The sequence below is a fragment of the Macaca nemestrina genome, chromosome 10, assembly GCF_043159975.1.
Source record: "Macaca nemestrina isolate mMacNem1 chromosome 10, mMacNem.hap1, whole genome shotgun sequence".
Lineage (NCBI taxonomy): Eukaryota > Metazoa > Chordata > Mammalia > Primates > Cercopithecidae > Macaca > Macaca nemestrina.
This window is the reverse complement of record NC_092134.1, coordinates 107,183,826-107,201,208: the sequence shown is the minus strand read 5'-3', so window position 1 is coordinate 107,201,208 and position 17,383 is coordinate 107,183,826. Positions and strand designations below refer to the sequence as shown.

The following is a 17,383-nucleotide window of genomic DNA, read 5'->3' as shown; positions in this document are numbered from 1 at the left end:
GTGATAAGCATTGTTTCTATAGATTATAGATTAACTAAAAGTATTCTTTATGGGAAATAAAGAAATGGGATGGGTCAAAGTAAAGGGATGGGTCTGGCTAGTTATCTGCAGCAGGAGCATGTCCTTAAGGCACAGATTGCTCATGCTATTGTTTGTGGTTTAAGAACGACTTTAAGCAGTTTTCCAGGTATTCTTTGCCTTCATTCTGGTAAACCCACAACCTTCCAGCATGGGCGTCATGGCCATCATGAACATGTCACAGTGCTGCAGAAATTTTGTTTATGGCCAGTTTTGGGGCCATTTTATGGCCAGATTTTGGGGGCCTGTTCCCAATAAATTAGCAATTCATCAAAAACAGTTGTCTTTCAATCCCTTACACATAGTTTATTGGCAAGGATACTGCTAGACTTTGCTAAACAATTTGCTGAAAAAAATTTACCTGAGCCATTCTCTACTTTATGACTTGGTTAACCGTATCAGTAAAGAAAGTATGTTAATTTGGAATTATTTTTCCCATTGTACCCATATTGAGTCCAATGTAAAAGCTGCTACATGATGGCTTTCCCTTCCCAGGACTATTTTTTACCACCTTCTGGTGATTGCTACCGTTTTCTTTGGTAATAATGTCCCTTCCCTACACCAACCATGTTATTCTAGTGGAGACGGCCAATAATATTCTGCCCTCTCCCACCTCCTTGTCATAAAATGGGTCCATTTCTCAGCACAGAGCAATACTGATATGCAATGTTATGACTCAGCTGGATTAGTCACCAGCTTTCCTTGGGATTCTTTAGCAACAACTGGCTAGGATAAGGCTGTCCTTCTGGACCATGATCTCTGACATGCAGAGAGGCCCATGAAGCCTAAAAACAAAGAAAATAAGAGTGATAACAAGAGTAACGTTTCAGTTCTCATTTCAAGTTGCTGAGATCCAGGTCATTGTCCTCAACCCTGTAAGTTTCCTTTTTTTTGCTGTGAGCCAGCCTATTGTGCCTCTTCCTTAAAAATACCATTTTCTGCTTCGGATTTCTGACAGTAGCAATTAAATATTTTCCTGAAGGGCTTTACTAAGGAAGCAGCAAAGGAAGCATTTTCTCAGGTTTATGTTCTGCCGTCTGCCAACACACTATGCCTTTTCATTTCAGCTCTATGGAAACAGTCCCTATAAGACATATGTCCTTCTCCCATTCACAGTAAAGATTCACAGAGTTTTATAGTTTGAGGAATATACATTAAGATCAAAATAGGGGCAATGACTTCAAAAATGAATAACTATATTCCAAATCAATGCATAAAAAAGAAGTGAGGGATGAAGATTTATATTGCGAAGAATGTCTGAAGTTTACAAAATTATTTAACACATGATTTCTTGGAATTGTGAGTTTCTTTTGGGGTATTTAAAATATACACTGACTAATTCAAACTTTTGAGGACTATTTTGTACACATTAAACAAACAAGGAAGACCACCTGTGAATTGCTAAAGAAGAGCATTGGCCTTTCCTTAGATCATGCACAGGTGAAACAATGTTTTACAGATTCTAAAATATCTGGCCATGATCATAAAACCAGAAGAAAAAAAAAGGCAGAGATGCAATAATGACGTGTTTATTTAAGCCATTTATTTAAGCCAGTAAATCCCTGGTATATTTATACTTTAATTACACCATATAAAAATTACTGTATATACTAACCCTATAAATCAGTAGTAAATCTCATTCATACCTTATCCAACTATCACTACTATTCCTCCAAGCACTCCAAGAAATAAGAAAAAGGTTGTTTCAGTTCACCTATAAAACCAGAAATGGCCCCTGAGGGCTGCACCTGGAAACCTTGCATGCTTATCATTGTTTGGGCCTTGTTTCCCCGCTGCACCATATCCTTTACCTTATTAAAGCATCACATGAATATACTCTGAGTCTTGTGAGTCCTTTGCTCTTCCTTATTACTTTCTTTTGAGTTTAATTAATATCAATATCTTCACGTGTACCTCTTGTAACACAGGCTTAAACATCTCACAAATTGTGAACTTTCGCTATATGAGTTAGTCCTCTGTAAAATAAGATATTAAGGATATAACATAAACATATAATAAAGTCAGAGGCAGCACCAACAATTAATTACATTTGAAACATTTTTTCATATTTTCCTGTTTTTCTAAGTTAATGTACATGTCCTTTATCAAAAAAAAAAAAAAAAAAAGGAAAGAAAGTAAATTAGGGAGATGGTTAAGTAATAGGGATTGTACTAGACACAAAGAGATTAGCTACTCTGATAACTTCTTCTGCCATAGGCTGTTACTACAGATAAATCATAATTAGCCATTTACCATTAACACATTTGAGCATTTCAGTGTTACCAAACATGCCCCATAACCAGCTCTTTCAACATTTGTCCTGGAATAAGATGTTCTCAGTGTCACCCATGCAAGGTACAGGCTGGAGCTAATAATTCTGTATGTTCAATGTCCCCAATTCTACCCACCACATCTGTAGACAGGTGAGATCAAGGTTAACACAAAGACAATTTTAAAGAGTAATCACAAAAAGGCACTCTACAGTTAGGCATGGGAATAAGAGACAAAGGATTGTCTGACTCCAGTGGTTGCTAGTCTGGCTAAGCTTTAAAAAAAAAAATGGGGTAAATTTTTTAAAATGTTGGTGGAAAAAGACAATAGTAAAAATTAAAAAAAAAATAGCTTAATGCTGATGGTCAGGTCACTGCTTCTAGCCATACAGGTCACACATTGCCCAAGTCCAGGGGCCACACATTACATACACTTTCGATGTGAATGGACTCCCATGGAACTGTGCAAAACAGCAGTCCTACTGGGCCCCACTATACACTTTCTGGAGATGGTGATAGGGCTTTTGTGCTTTTAAATACATGATTCTAACACACAGCCGCAGTTGAGAACTAATGGTCCAAACTGTTTTTTCCATATGCTAATTATATGCCTTTGAGACTCATGTTGAGATTCTTATTGTTTTCAATATCTGCCTGCTGAGCAGATATTTCTTCTCCATTAATACCCTTAGGAATTTATCTTCTTTATATACTTAACAATAATCTTTCCTGTTGTGCAAGAACATTTGCCTTTGTTCCTACTTTCATTTACATTGCTCCATCATATCCAAAGGTTGAAGAAACTTGTTGAATCACATACTTTTATGTAATATATAACTTCAATTAAATAATAATGTAATGTTTACATAGATATAGATGATATTTTTCCAGATACTCTGCACATTTCAACAGTTTCCTTTAGGAAATAAACAAAACTTGTATCAAGAAAATTATCTTCTAAGCATTATATGGTACATATATTTTAAACACCACTATAATCTGCTTAAGAAATGCCATTAATAAAAAGGTCAAATCATGTGTTATTGGGTAATCTGGGTTGTTCTATTTTGCTTTCTGGGCTTCACAACCTTCTTGGGAGACCTGCTGTGTCCCCATGCCATGAGTGGCTGGTAGGGCTACTCATTACAGGACTATGACCATCTCCTGCCACAAACCCCCAGCCCCACTGTCACCATAGGGTAGCTGAGGATGTGACTCAGTTAAGACCAATTTGAATCTCAGGAGAGAAAGCAATTGGAGTTGGGTTAACCGACAAGAATGCCACACTGATACTTCAGGAATTCCCTGACCTACCCTAGGAAACTAGATTTTCTTTTTATTCTCTGAGTAAACAAATTGCTTTTTGCCTAAGTTAGCCAGAATTGGTTTCTGTGATTTGCAACTAATGGATGCTACAATTAGAGAAATTGGTACCAGTGTAGAATTCAGGCAAAGGAATCCTAGGCATATTTGCCGTATTTGCATTTACTTATTGGGTTGAGGTAAGTCCAATGAAAATAAAAATCTACTTCAAATTCCAGGAAAGGAAACCGGTAGCCATTGATTGCTACAAACTGCAAAACAAGTCAAGTTTTCAATTGTAGTCATCTCAGATGGTGAAGCTCTGGTGGGACAATTAGCTGCTGCCATTTACCAAGATAAAGTGAATATGAAGATTTTTAGACTGTTGGGGAAAATAGTGGCTTTGAACAACGTAAAGGAACTTAACAAAACGAAAATTAAAAGTTCCCATTTTAAAGCCCTCCCTTCAAGGTATGAAATCAAACTGAGGACCTTTTAATAACCTGCTTCAAGTCTCATATTGATGTCCTTTAAGATTGAGCTCATAGAAAGTCAAACACAAAAACTTATGCTATGGATTTCCAAACTGACCCAGATAAATTGACACTATCTCAATAGACCACTTTTGTAAACATTAAAACACTACTCAGAAAAAAAACAGTAAGATATTAACAAGTTTAACATTGATATCTAAGAAGTATTGGAAGAAATAGAGAACTACAGAAACACAAATCTCTCAGAAACACCATGAAGTTTTCTTTACCTGAGGTTATCTTGACTCTCTTGCAGAAGAAACACAATTGGCTCCCCGTGTTCATGGGTTCCCTATCCATGGATTCAACCAACTAAGGATTGAAAATATTCAGAAAAAAAAAATCCACAATGTTACAAGAAGCAAAGCTAGAATTTTCCACTGCACCTAATACTAAGTTAAATCCATGAAAATGAAGTAATGTATAAGCACTGTATTAAGTATTATAAGTAATCCAGAAATGATTTAAAGTATATGGCAACAAGGCACAGTGGCTCACTCCTATAATCCCAGCACTTTGGGAGGCTGAGGAGGGAGGATCACTGGAGGACAGGAACTCAAAACCTGATAGGCAACATAGCAAGACTCTGTCTCTACAAAAAATTTAAAAATTAGCCAGGTGTGGTGGTGCACACCTGTGGTCCCAGCTACTTGAGGGGCTTCAGCACAGGAAGTTGAGGCAGCAGTGAGTTGTGATTGCACCACTGCACTCCAGTCTGGGCAACAGAGCAAGACCTTGTCTCAAAAAAAAAAAAAAAATGAATAAATAAAATTTAAAAATTAAGTATACAGTAGAATGTACATAGGTTATACGTAAATACTACAACATTGTATATAAGGGACTTGAGCATCTGTGGATTGTGGAAACCATGGGTGTCTCGGAACAAATCCCTCAGGGATATTGAGGGATGACTGCATATACAATTCATTTATGACCTCCTCTCACTGTTGTTCTAGTACCCAGGATAAGAACTCAACATGGCACAGGTAATGCACTTACTTTGAAAAGTGGAATGCTAGATTTATTGTGCATCTCACCCATTTGTCTCCTCATTCTTCGCCCATTAGAACCCCAATCAATCTCCATTCTTGCTGCATGAAGACACTTGGGAGAAAACACCAGTCTTTTAAATATTGACAACTCACTGTGATCTCCAGACCAGTAATCTATTCAGCAAGTGGAGCAAATGCAAAAGACTTTCTAGTTTCAGCAATTTTCACTGGAGCCCAAAATGACGGAAATCAGCTGCTATCATCAACATTAGCAGGCACTAGGACACATGTGGTACAGAAAACCTTGATTCATGAAAAGATCTCTGATTCTGGCTAAAATATGAAGTCCCAGGAATGAAACTAATAAGCAATCACTAAGGTCATATCTGATTTGTAAAACAGAAAAAAAGAATCCAAATCTAGTGAACACCAGCATGATAAAGTTACTCTGCTCAAACATTGCCTCTCAAACTGTTCTAGATCCTGAGTCAGTTCACTCCCAGCAGCCTCTAAGTGAAAGGGGTTGGGTACCATTGAGAGAAAATGCCAAATTAATATCATTTTGTATTCTTGAATCTTACTCTGAACCTTCTCCAAAAATATATGTGGCTATTTTATCTGGGTAACTGTGTCTTGGGAATAGGGAAACATACCAAACTTGTTTTTTTTAGATGATCAAATACAGGCACTAAAATAGCACTAATGTCTGGGGATCCACACTGCCACTGTATCCCACTGTGCAGTGTGGTGGCTATGGAATCCATATGATAAGTGTTATTCTGTCCTGAGTTTGCCTCACAGTAGTTTCAGGAATGTCTTAATCCCATTCATTGGTTATTTCCCTAGTTCCTAATTATAAAGCTTGAGTAATAGCTTCAGCAATTAACAGTACCTCTACATTCACTCTTTGATCATGTAGCAAAGCCTATTTTCAAAGGAAAATACTGAAGCCACTATCAATTCTCCTGACAATCATACAAGCAAACAAAAAGCCACAACTACATGACTTGGAAACTGCAGATGATCATGCCATTACAAATACTCAAAAGATGCACCTATTGCAATTTATATTATACCCTCCATTAATTATCCAGTTTAGCACACATAGAAGATATATGGGTATATGAAAATGGCACCTAATTGTTATAACTGAAATTCAGTGTTGACTCCAATTTCTAATGTAGTCTTATTACTGCTGTAAATTAACATATTACCTGGTAATTGACAGGCAGTTACTACCTTATAGAATGCATATTTCTCTTTTTGAATAACCATTAAATAACAAAATAAAATAACAAATGTTTGCTTTTACCTGCCAGAGACTGTAGTATATTCTTGCACACATATACACACACATATATAGATTTATATATATACACAAACATATATATTATATTTCAGCTATATACCCTACTCATAACTGGGTTCTATTTGATCCTCATAGCCATGTGTGGGGCCAGCTTAGATAGGACTTGAAAGCCGGTCCTTTCCAAGTTACCATATTGCCTATTCTGTCAGCTGTGTTTACATACTTGCTTCATGAAGAGAGTTCAATTGTGACCCCTGAGAAATATAGTCAGGGACTGTACTGTGAAAGCCAAGGGCTCTCCTTCTATGACTTTGCTTGATGATACAGATTAATGGAAGACTATAGCAATTCTACCCAATTCTACTGAAATGAAGGAACCCTGCCCAGTTGAACTCCTAGCTGAAGTCCAAGGTAATGTTAGAAGGTGTAGTAGAGAAAGAGAGTAATTAATTACAGCTAATATCTCATAAGCAGTTACAGAAACAAAATCTGTAGCCTGCATTTCTTGGTTTGCTTTGTATTTAGCATATAGAGTATCTTAGAGTTTTGTTTTCATTACAGAGTGAACTCTACTACATTGGTTCTGATTAAACAACATGCTAACAAATTCCTCACAGCCAGCCAAAATAGTCTATAAGATTTTGGGTTTCAAAGTAGCACTGCAGCAACTGTATGATAAACAGATTGAAGGTCCGAGCACAGTGGCTCACGCCTCCAATCCCAGCACTTCGGGAGGCCAAGGCAGGCAGATCATGAGGTCAGGAGATAGAGGCCATGCTGGCTAACACAGTGAAACCCCATCTCTACTAAAAAAAAATACAAAAAATTAGCCTGGCGTGGTAGCGGGCACCTGTAGTCCCAGCTACTCGGGAGGCTGAGGCAGGAGAATGGCGTGAACCTGGGAGCCAGAGCTTGCAGTGAGCGGAGATCGTGCCACTGGACTCCAGCTTGGGTGACGGCGAGACTCTGTCAAAAAAAAAAACAAACAAACAAGAAAAATAGACTGAAGGCCAGGCACGGTGGCTCACACCTGTAATCCCAGTACTTTGGCAGGCTGAGGCAGGTGAATCACCTGAGATCAAGAGTTCAAGACCAGCCTAGCCAACATGGCAAAATCCCGTCTCTACCAAAACTAAAAAAACTAGCCGGCCATGGTGGCAGATACCTGTAATCCTAGCTACTTGGGAGGCTGACGCAGGAGAATTGCTTGAACCCTGGAGGTGGAGGTTGCAGTGAACTGAAATCACACCAGTGCACTCCAGCCTGGGCTATAGAACAAGACTCCATCTCAAAAAGAAAAAAAAAAAAAAAAAACCAAAGACAAAAAGCTAGAGGTAAAAAGAAAAATCTGGAAGCTATTACAGGAGTATAGAAAGAAGTTTTGAGGCCTAAATCATGGGGAAAGAAATGGAAGTTCAGAAAAGGACCAGATATTTGCTATATGAAATAACTACTGTGAATTAGTTTATTAAAAATTTTGAATGCAGTGAATAAACTACATCCAACCTATCCATTAAGTTTCGAAGATAATCATCGAAGTCCTCTATTGACATTTCCTTTTTAAAAGATTAGCTATCTAGAAACTTCATTGATCTGAAACTAGTTTGTAAATTTTTTTTAAGTTACAAGTAATTTTGTTTGTTTTTTCTTTGAGACGGAGTCTCACTCTGTCGCCCAGGCTGGAGTGCAGGGGTGCAATCTCAGCTCACTGCAAGCTCCGCCTCTCAGGTTCACACCATTCTCCTGCCTCAGTCTCCCACGTAGCTGGGACTACAGGCGCCTGCCACCACATCCAGCTAATTTTTTGTATTTTTAGTAGAGACAGGGGTTTCACCGTGGTCTCGATCTCCTGACCTTGTGATCCACCCTCCTCAGCCTCCCAAAGTGCTGGGATTACAGGCGTGAGCCACCGCACCCAGCCACAAGTAATTTTTTAGAAGGCCTCTGAGTGGTCAAATTAAGTGTCACGAGGTTCATTTAGTGGTCTCACTTAGAGCCTGCTACCTCTTTTACAGGCCCCTCCCATCTTTTCTTTTCTTTTTTTTTTTTTTTTTTAGAATTGTGACTATCTGGATTCCATGTGCAATTAAAATAAAAAGTCGGAAGACCAAACTCTGATACTTTCGGGAGAGGGTAAGCAAAGCAGGCAAATGAGTAAAGGAACCCTGTATATAACAATAAGGAGGGGTGAAGACTGAGATAAAGTAGAAAACACATGCCCATCTATCAGGTTGGTGCAAAAGTAATTGCAGCTTTTGCAAATATGCAAAAACTTTTATTAGGTTGGTTGCTTTCGAACCAACCTAATACAAGGGACAGCCACTGCTCAGCATTAGCCAATTGTAGCCAAATGGAAATGAAAGCTACACAGATCTGATTTTTCAAAATAAATTAAATTTAAATTTTACAGGAAATCTCCCAAATGTAAGCACGCAATTAACTCATAATTGTTTCAACATGGGGTCAGTTACCTCCTGTTCAATAAGTCTAAGAATATCACCATGTTATAGCATTCCACAATACTTAATATTTACAATAATTCCTGATCATAAAGCAAAAGGAAATTAAATTAGTATGATCTGTTTAATAAGGTTGGAGAATTATATAATACATCTGAGAAAGTTTCACATCCACAAGGATTAAAGCTTTAAAATGGAAATGATTTAAGCTATTTGTAAACCTTGGCTGTCTAGAATGACATATTACCCAAAGTCTTGATCAGCAGAGTTTTCCTTTATGGACTTACGCCATTAGTTGATGTACAGTTTGTCATAGCTATCCTCACCTTCAGCTTGCTAGTAGGGCAGAGGTTCCATGCCAGGAGAGGCAACCCAAGATGATCAGAGGCTACTGCCCCCACAAATGCCTTATTTGTAAACAGGGTGTCATGCCCAGGGGGAAAGGCTGGCAATAAAAACAAAAAGCTTCAAAACGCTCCCTAAGAAAATTTACTTTATATAGAATAGAGTGTGGAAACTTTCAAACCTAGGGATGTTTTTGAAAACAACGGAGATTTTGTAGTAAGCAACTAAAAAAGGGTACGAGAGCAATAAGTGAAATCATAGACCAACTAGAATTTTACCAGAGAGAATCAGGGAAAGAGACAGTTAGGAAGAGCATTCATGAGGCTAGAACAAATCTCAAAGACTGGTTTTCCAGACTGCCTCTGGAAACAGGACTGGATTTAATTATATGCAACTGGAGAGCAATCTATGCCCTAGGGCATTCTCAAAAACAATAGTGTAATCAGTTGGCAATTAGTGTTGGCTTACAGCTGAGCCTGATACCAAGAGAAGCAAATAGTTTACTAAAGAAATCAAAGAAATAGTAAAACAGAACCCTTCTAAAACCACCATCGTCATAGAAAGATTGTGCATGTGTCCAAGGCTGCACTATATGAAGCAACATCAGTGGCTGCACACAGAAGGTACAATAGACGTCTCAAAAATAGTCCAGATAAGTCACCAAACAGATAAACAAGCAAACAACATCAAAAACAAGCCTGAAAAAGTTCAGTAGCCAGAGTTGCTACAATGTGTTATCTAAAATGTCTAGCTTTCTTTTTAACAAAAAAGTTACAAGATATGCAAAAAGGAAGAAAGTGTGACACACACACACATACACACACACACACAAACAGGCAACAGAAACTGCCTTTGAATGGGACCAGAGGGTGGACTTGCAGATAAAGATTTTAAAGCAGCTACTATAATATGTTTCAAAAACTAAAAGAAACAATACTTAAAGAAGTAAAGAAATGTACGATGACAATGTGTCATCAATTAGAGAATATCAATAAAAAGACAGAAATTAAGTTTTCAAAGAACCAAATGAAAATTGTGAAGTAAAAATGTACATTAACTGAAACAAAATATTCACTAGAGGGACCCAATAGTGGATTTCAGAGGACAGAAGAAAAAAATCAGAAAATCTGATGACAGATCAATAGAGATTATGCAATCTAAAGAATAGAGAGAAAAGGTAATGAATAAAAATGAGCAGAACCTCAGAAATGCAGGGACACCATTAAGTGCACCAACATACATGACATGGGAATAACAGAAGAAGAGAAGGGAAGTGATGGAGCATAAAAAAATATTCAAAGAATAATGGCTGAAAAATTCCCAAATGTGATGAAAAACATTTATTCACCACATCTACAAAACTCAACAAAATCGAATTAGGATAAGTGCAATGGGATCCATACCAGGAAACATCATAGCAAAAATGTTGAATGTCAAAGACAAAGGGAAAATCTTGAAAGCAGCAAGTGAGAAATAACTCATCACATACAAGAGAAGCTCATTCAAATTAACAATTGACTTTCCATCAGAAACAATGAAGACAGAAGGTAGGAGAATGACATACTCAGAATGCTGAAAGATCAAAAAGTAACTGTCAACCAAAGACCTTATTTCTACCAAAACTGTCTTTCTAAAATGATGGCAAAATAAAGACATTCTGAAATATATAAAAATGAACAGAAGTTGTTACTAAAAAACCCATCTTACTAGACATACTAAAGGAAGCTCTTCAGGCTAAAAGCAAGTAACTCCAGGCAGGAACTTGAATCCACACTAAAACAAAGAGGGATAATAAGCATGTTTTTGTAATTATAAAGAACAGTAAAAATATTTCTTCTCTTTTCTTCTTTTAACTAATTTACAAAGTAATTGTAACAGCTTTTCTTCCTAATAGTATAGATAAATCATCTTGACTCCAAGCTAATGCCCATCCCTCCACTTTTGTACTAATTCTTCCCTCTCTTTCCTATGCAAGGACATAAATCCTGCAATTCTTCCCTTTTTATATCCTTCATCATTATTTTTTCCCCTTCCTACCAGATTATTTCCTTTAGCACCTAAATTAACAATTATTTATGCTGGTTTATTAGCAAGTATTATGAGAGTCTGCACATAGTAGAGTTTGTGTTTTTAAGAATTTTTCTTACATAAAGAAGAAAAACATTTGGGGGAGGAAAAATTCTAAGCCCATTAGAAGTAATTCCAATGCAATTTAAAAATTATCATCACTTGGGACACGTACTTCATCATTCATTTGTACAATAAATATTTATTTGCACATAGGTAGAAAATTTAATTCTGTAAAATAAATCAATATCAAATATACACAAATATCAAATTTTACCAACTGGTTAATCACACAAGAGAAGAAAACAGAATGTGCACAGCTAAAACTCAGAAAGCATCAGAAATTAAAAAAAATGAAAGATATTTTTAAAATAAATCATACAAGAAAACAAAGGCAAGCCTCTAATTTGTGGACTTGCCTTAGCCAGGTAACTCCATCATGCTCCCTAGTACTTCCCATGTACTTGTGCTATCATACTCCAACCACTTATAGAGCTACCACCATGACCAGGCCCTGAACAAGTCTTTATATTAGTCAATTCTTCATTCAAAAAATATTTGTGAAATACCAACTATGTTCTAGTTATTGATCATACAAGAGTGAACAAAATAAGCAAATTCTATGCCCTCATGCATCATATGTTCCAGTGGAAGCAAATAAAACCAACCAACCAATAAATAAATAAATAAGAATAACAGATCCTAAGTCCCATGAAGAGACTGTGCATGTCACAATGACTACTCCAGATTGAAATGTCAGGTTAGGTCTCTTTGAGATGGCATTTAAGCTAAATCCCAAAATTCATCCAGGAGGATTTCCATGTTACAGATGAGAAAGCCTACGGCTTAAAGAAGTTAAGTAACGACAGTGTCACAGAGCTGGTAAGTAATAGAACCAGGGTTCTTGAGTATTACTGATAGATAGTGCACTAAATCTGGAGGCAGCCTTATTTGCAACTGAAAAATTAATTTCTCAGTGGGGAGGAGCCTAATCTTTAGTCCTTCCCAGTACATAAGAAACCAATATTTCCATTTTATCCTTCTGCCTGTTATTTATTGAGTGTACATTTCCTTTAATAAATGATAGATAAATTGACTTCAAAACACACACACACACATTGTACACAGTGACTCCTACAATAAGGATTGTAAAACTTCATTATGTGTGTGAATTAACTGATGAGCCACTTAGCTATGCAGTTGGCCAGCCTGCAAATCACAGACTCAGATGCAGTATGGTTGAGGAAAAGAGGAAATAGTACTAACTATGCATTTTTTCCTGAAACAAACACCCTAGATGTTTTTGTTGCAATGATCAACAGACCACATTTTGAGAAGCCTCCTACTATGGTCTATTACAGTAATTCTCAAACTCCAGTATGAATTAGAATCACCTGGAGAGCTTGTTAAAACAGATTTCTGGGTCCCACCCCAGAATTTTTGATTCAGTAAGGCTGAGGTGGTACCTGAGAGTTTGCATTCTAAAAACTTCTCAGAAGATATTGATGCAGCTGGTTCAGAGACCACATTTTGAGAATCTCTAGTCTATTCAACAGAAAAGTCTCTCTAATCATGGCAATAACATACAGATTTATGGAATTCCTCACAATTTCCTCAAAAAAGTCCTATAGCAAATAAAGAAGAAATGCACAATATACCTTCTAATTAGAAATAAAATATCTCATAATAGCATAGTCATCATTACAGCCTGTGGATTTACTGACATTGATGGTTGGTTGGAGCAAAATGGGGATAGGTGTCATGTAAAAAAAGTGGTTAAACATGCAGGAAGTTCTGGTTACAGCAACTGTTAGTTGTGTAATTGATTGGTATCCTTGAAACTCTGCTTCAGCTGGTCTGTTTTCTGCCTCGAGAACCATGCCAAAACAAAACAAGACAAAGCAAAGCCTACAGGTCTGTTTCAATACATGCCTAAAAACAGCTGTGCAATTCATCTACTATTGATTTTATCGATGTGATGCAGGGAGGTAACTTAACTCTAAAACCTTCGTTGACACAAACTACCTATACTTTGTCAAATTATTAAACCCAATATGTATTGTAAGAGAAAAATAAAATTCCAAGGCCCCTAACCATCTGAATGGACCCTTCCTTTCTGCCAAGGGCATTCCAGAGTTACCTTAAAATCTAGTTCAGAACATGATAGAGGAGAGGGTTGGACCTGCCTCATTACAGCTCCCCAGAATTTACATCAACACAGACGTTAGATTTGATAAGAAGCATTTACAGTCTATTCTCTCTGAAGCCTGGTACTTGGAGCCTTCCTCTACATGATAAAACTGAGGTCTCCACAAACCCAGACATTCCTTTCTATGGATAATAACTATTTAAAACAATTGTCAATCAGAAAATTTTAGGATCTACCTATGACACTGGAAGCCCCCATCTTTAAGTTGTCCAGCCCTTCCAGATGGAACTAATGTAACTCTTACATGTATTGATTGATGTATTGTGTCTCCCTAAAATGTGTAAATTAAGCTGTACCCTGACCACCTTAGGGACATGTCATCAGGACCTCCTGAGGCTGTGTCATGGGTGCATCTGTAACCTTGGCAAAATAAACTTTCTAAATTGACTGAGACTTGTCTCAAGTACTTTGGGTTTATAGTATGTGATGTGGTTTGGCTGTGTCCCCACTGAAGTCTCATCTTGAATTGTAGCTCTCATAATTCCCACGTGTGGTGGGAGGGACCCAAAGGGAGATAATTGAATCATGGGGGCAGTTTCCCCCATACTGTTCTCGTGGTAGTGAAGAAGTCTCAGGAGAGCTGATAGTTTTATAAGGGGAAACCCACTTCATTCTCATTTTCTCTCTTATCTGCTGCCATGTAAGATGTGCCTTTTGCTTTCCTCCACCATGTGGAACTGTGAGTTCATTAAAGCTCTTTTTCTTTATAAATTACTCAGTCTTTATTAATTACCCAGTTTCTTTATAAATTACCCTTTCATTATAAATTACCACGTCTTTATCAGCAGTGTGAGAACAGACTAACACGGTACGTTTTAGAAAAGAAAGCTATACATTAGAACTTAGTTTGGCATCCAGAAGTACATCTCTCTGTAATCACTCTTCTCTTCTACATTTCCTTGCCATTTGTTTCAATCTATACTGTGCCATTTTAAAATACTTTGCTTTACTATTTCTCTCTTGTTTGTACATTTCCACAATTTGATCAAAAGATCCTCCAAATCAGGAATCTCCTCTGTCTTGTATCTCCTTACAGCATTACTTTATTTTTATAAGAAATACTGAGGGCAAATATTGAGGAAAAAAATGTCTGAACAAAGCCAGGCTCGTAGGAGAATACAGTTGTTCCAGGATATCACCTAGGATTCATTACAAGACCACCCCCCACAACCTCCACCCTTACCAACTAGGTGTTGAGGATGCTCAAGCCTCTTACATAGAATGGCCTTGTATTTGCATATAATCTACACACATTGCACATCCTCCCATGCCCTTTAAATCATCTCTAGATTTCTTAAAATACCTAACACAATGTAAATGCTGTGGAAATAGTTGTTATACTGTATTTTTTTTTGTTTTTAATTGTATTATTTTTAACTGTTTTTTTCTCCGAATATTTTCCAGCCCTGGTTGATTGAATCCACAATGCAGAACCACAGATACAGAGGGTCAATTGTATTAAAACAATAACAAAACACTCCTGCTTTGATAAACCACTGTCATATTTATCTCCTTTGTGAAGAATTAATCCAGACTATAGCAATAAGCCATTATGACTTTTAGAAAATCTGTAAAGTGCAGGTAAATATTATTTGATGAAAAGTTATTGTTGTTTGGACAGAGGTAACATTTATTAAGAGAAAGAAATGAACAGAGCAAATATGTTTTAAAAAGAAAAAGGCTATGGAGGAACCTGAATCTAAAACACACCTCCAAAAAGGCGCTTTCAGTGGCCACCTTACCCCTCCCCATCTTCCCTGGAGCCTGTTCCCCCTAGTTTGGATCAACTTTCTGTCAGGCATCTCTCCCGAACTGGACTTCCAGGTGTTCAACTCCCTCCCTTCTTTGCTATGTTCTCAAAGGACCCCAGTCCGTCATAATATCTTCTTTCCCCCACGCCCCTTCATTGTAAACTGTCAGTGTAATTACTCAGAACATAGGCTGTTTAATACCTCTTAGTCGGATTTAGTTTTCTGAAAAGGCATGGTTGCATCTTCCAACAGACTGTGGAACACAGAAAAATTCTAGCGTTCAGCGAGTCAGTGCATCCCTCTGAATATTCACTAAGATACTGTTTTAGTTTGGATATTTAAATTAGGTCATGTACAGATTCCTAAAATTGGAGATGAAACAGTCAACATGACTCTATTTTCTTGTATGGTGGTAAGAACACTCAATATGAGATTATCCTCTTAACAAATGCTTAAGTGTACAATACAGTAAGGAGTATCAGATGTCGGACAGTCAAAAGAGGATCTAAAACGCAGGAGAGGGAGGTTAAGCAGCGGTTTCCCGGGACTGTGTCGTGCTCCCCAAACGTTCTCAGGTTCCAGGACTGACCGCTCACCCCGATCTCTCCCGCCTTTGCCGGGGGTTAACGGCGGGACGGCAGCCAACTGGGTCTCCACTCAACGCGGAGCTACCACGGCTCAGCCCTCTGGCCGCGAACTGGGGGTCGGGGTGGGAGCGGACACCTGCCCCGCTCGCAGGAAAGGCAGGAGGAGGGAGGCGAGTAGGTCCCCGGCAACAGAGTCTGCACCTGCCCCGCGTGCCCTGGCTGCAAATCGCTACGCCTGCAACCAGAGGGCCCAGGGCGCCGGGACTGGGGAGGGGCGGGCCTGGGCGGCCCAGCCAGTCCCGGAGAGGCCCCAACAGAAGCCAGCCTAGAGCCCTGGGGGACATCCTGGGGCGGGGGGTTCCGCGGCCCGCATCCCTACAGCCCAGGAGGGAACTCCGTTTTTACCGTGGTTTTCCACTACTTTTTGAAAAAAGTAGTGGAAGAGAAAGGCGCCAACTTATGTCCCTCTTGCTCTTCGGGGCTTCAGGAAGGGACCTCCTACCCACACCCACGCCCAAATCCGCAACAAACTCCAGAGCGGGACAAAGTCCGCGACCTTCAGACGACCCCGGCGGGAAAGCGCGCGCCCGCTCGGAGTGCCCTGAGCCAGCGCGGGCGAAGCAGGTGGATTCGACCGCCTCCAGCTTATCCCGCTTCAACACCCGAGCCACTCCCTCTCCCGCCTCCTGGTGCTGGAGGATCTCACCCAGCACCGAGGGGCACGGACAAAAAAAGGGGCGGGCAGTGCCCACTTCTTGACGTCGGATCCGTGTCCGCCTCCGGCGCAGGGTCTGGCGCTGAGGACGCATGTGCGGGGTGGTCCCCCGCCCCGGAGGGTCGCTAACTCCCCGCCGCCTCCAGCGCTGGCGCCTCAACCCCGCGGGTCCCGGCGCCAAAGTCCAGACAACGGCGGACGCCGGCACCCGGGGGCGATGGAGAGCGGGCAACACCGAGGATGTCCATCCTGTCCACCCAACCTGGAGCAACGCTCTGGGAAGCGTGCTGGCAGGATTTCAAGGCCAGAGTTAAACTGGCGCTTTCCGTGGTAACATTTTAATCCACTCACTGCCAGCTGCCGCCACTTCCCTTGCTACTGAACACAGAAAGCCCTCTTCCACCTCTCTCCATTTCCCCACTTCTATAATACCTCCATTTAGTTTCATGTTTGTTTTGCTTTTGCAAATTAAAAGAAGTATAATAGTTCTGACGTACAAGGCTTAAGAGACAAGCTATAGAGACTGCAATCCGATTTTATAGGCTTGAATCCACCGTCGGTTAGTTATGAGATGCTTAAAAAATTATTTCTATTATCTGTGCCTCATTTTCCTCATCTGTACAACATGGATAATAACATTACTGACCTCATAAGGTTGTTTGGAAGATGTGGGTATATAGCACAGAAAAATTGCCTGATGCCTAGTAGGCACTCAGAGCTCTCCTCCTCACAGAACTGTACTATATTACAACTGAAAGAGCTTTAA

General features: G+C 39.2%; 1 long non-coding RNA gene across 1 annotated transcript in view; it reads right to left on the bottom strand.

The window, feature by feature from the left end:
• The window catches only part of LOC139356565 (uncharacterized), a 67,019-nt gene extending 50,306 nt beyond the window's left edge, over positions 1 to 16,713 (bottom strand). Inside the window, exon 1 of the long non-coding RNA XR_011608572.1 lies at positions 16,609 to 16,713. This is a non-coding gene — a long non-coding RNA (uncharacterized lncRNA). The remainder of the gene's footprint in view (positions 1 to 16,608) is intronic.
• Positions 16,714 to 17,383: the final 670 nt, after the last annotated feature.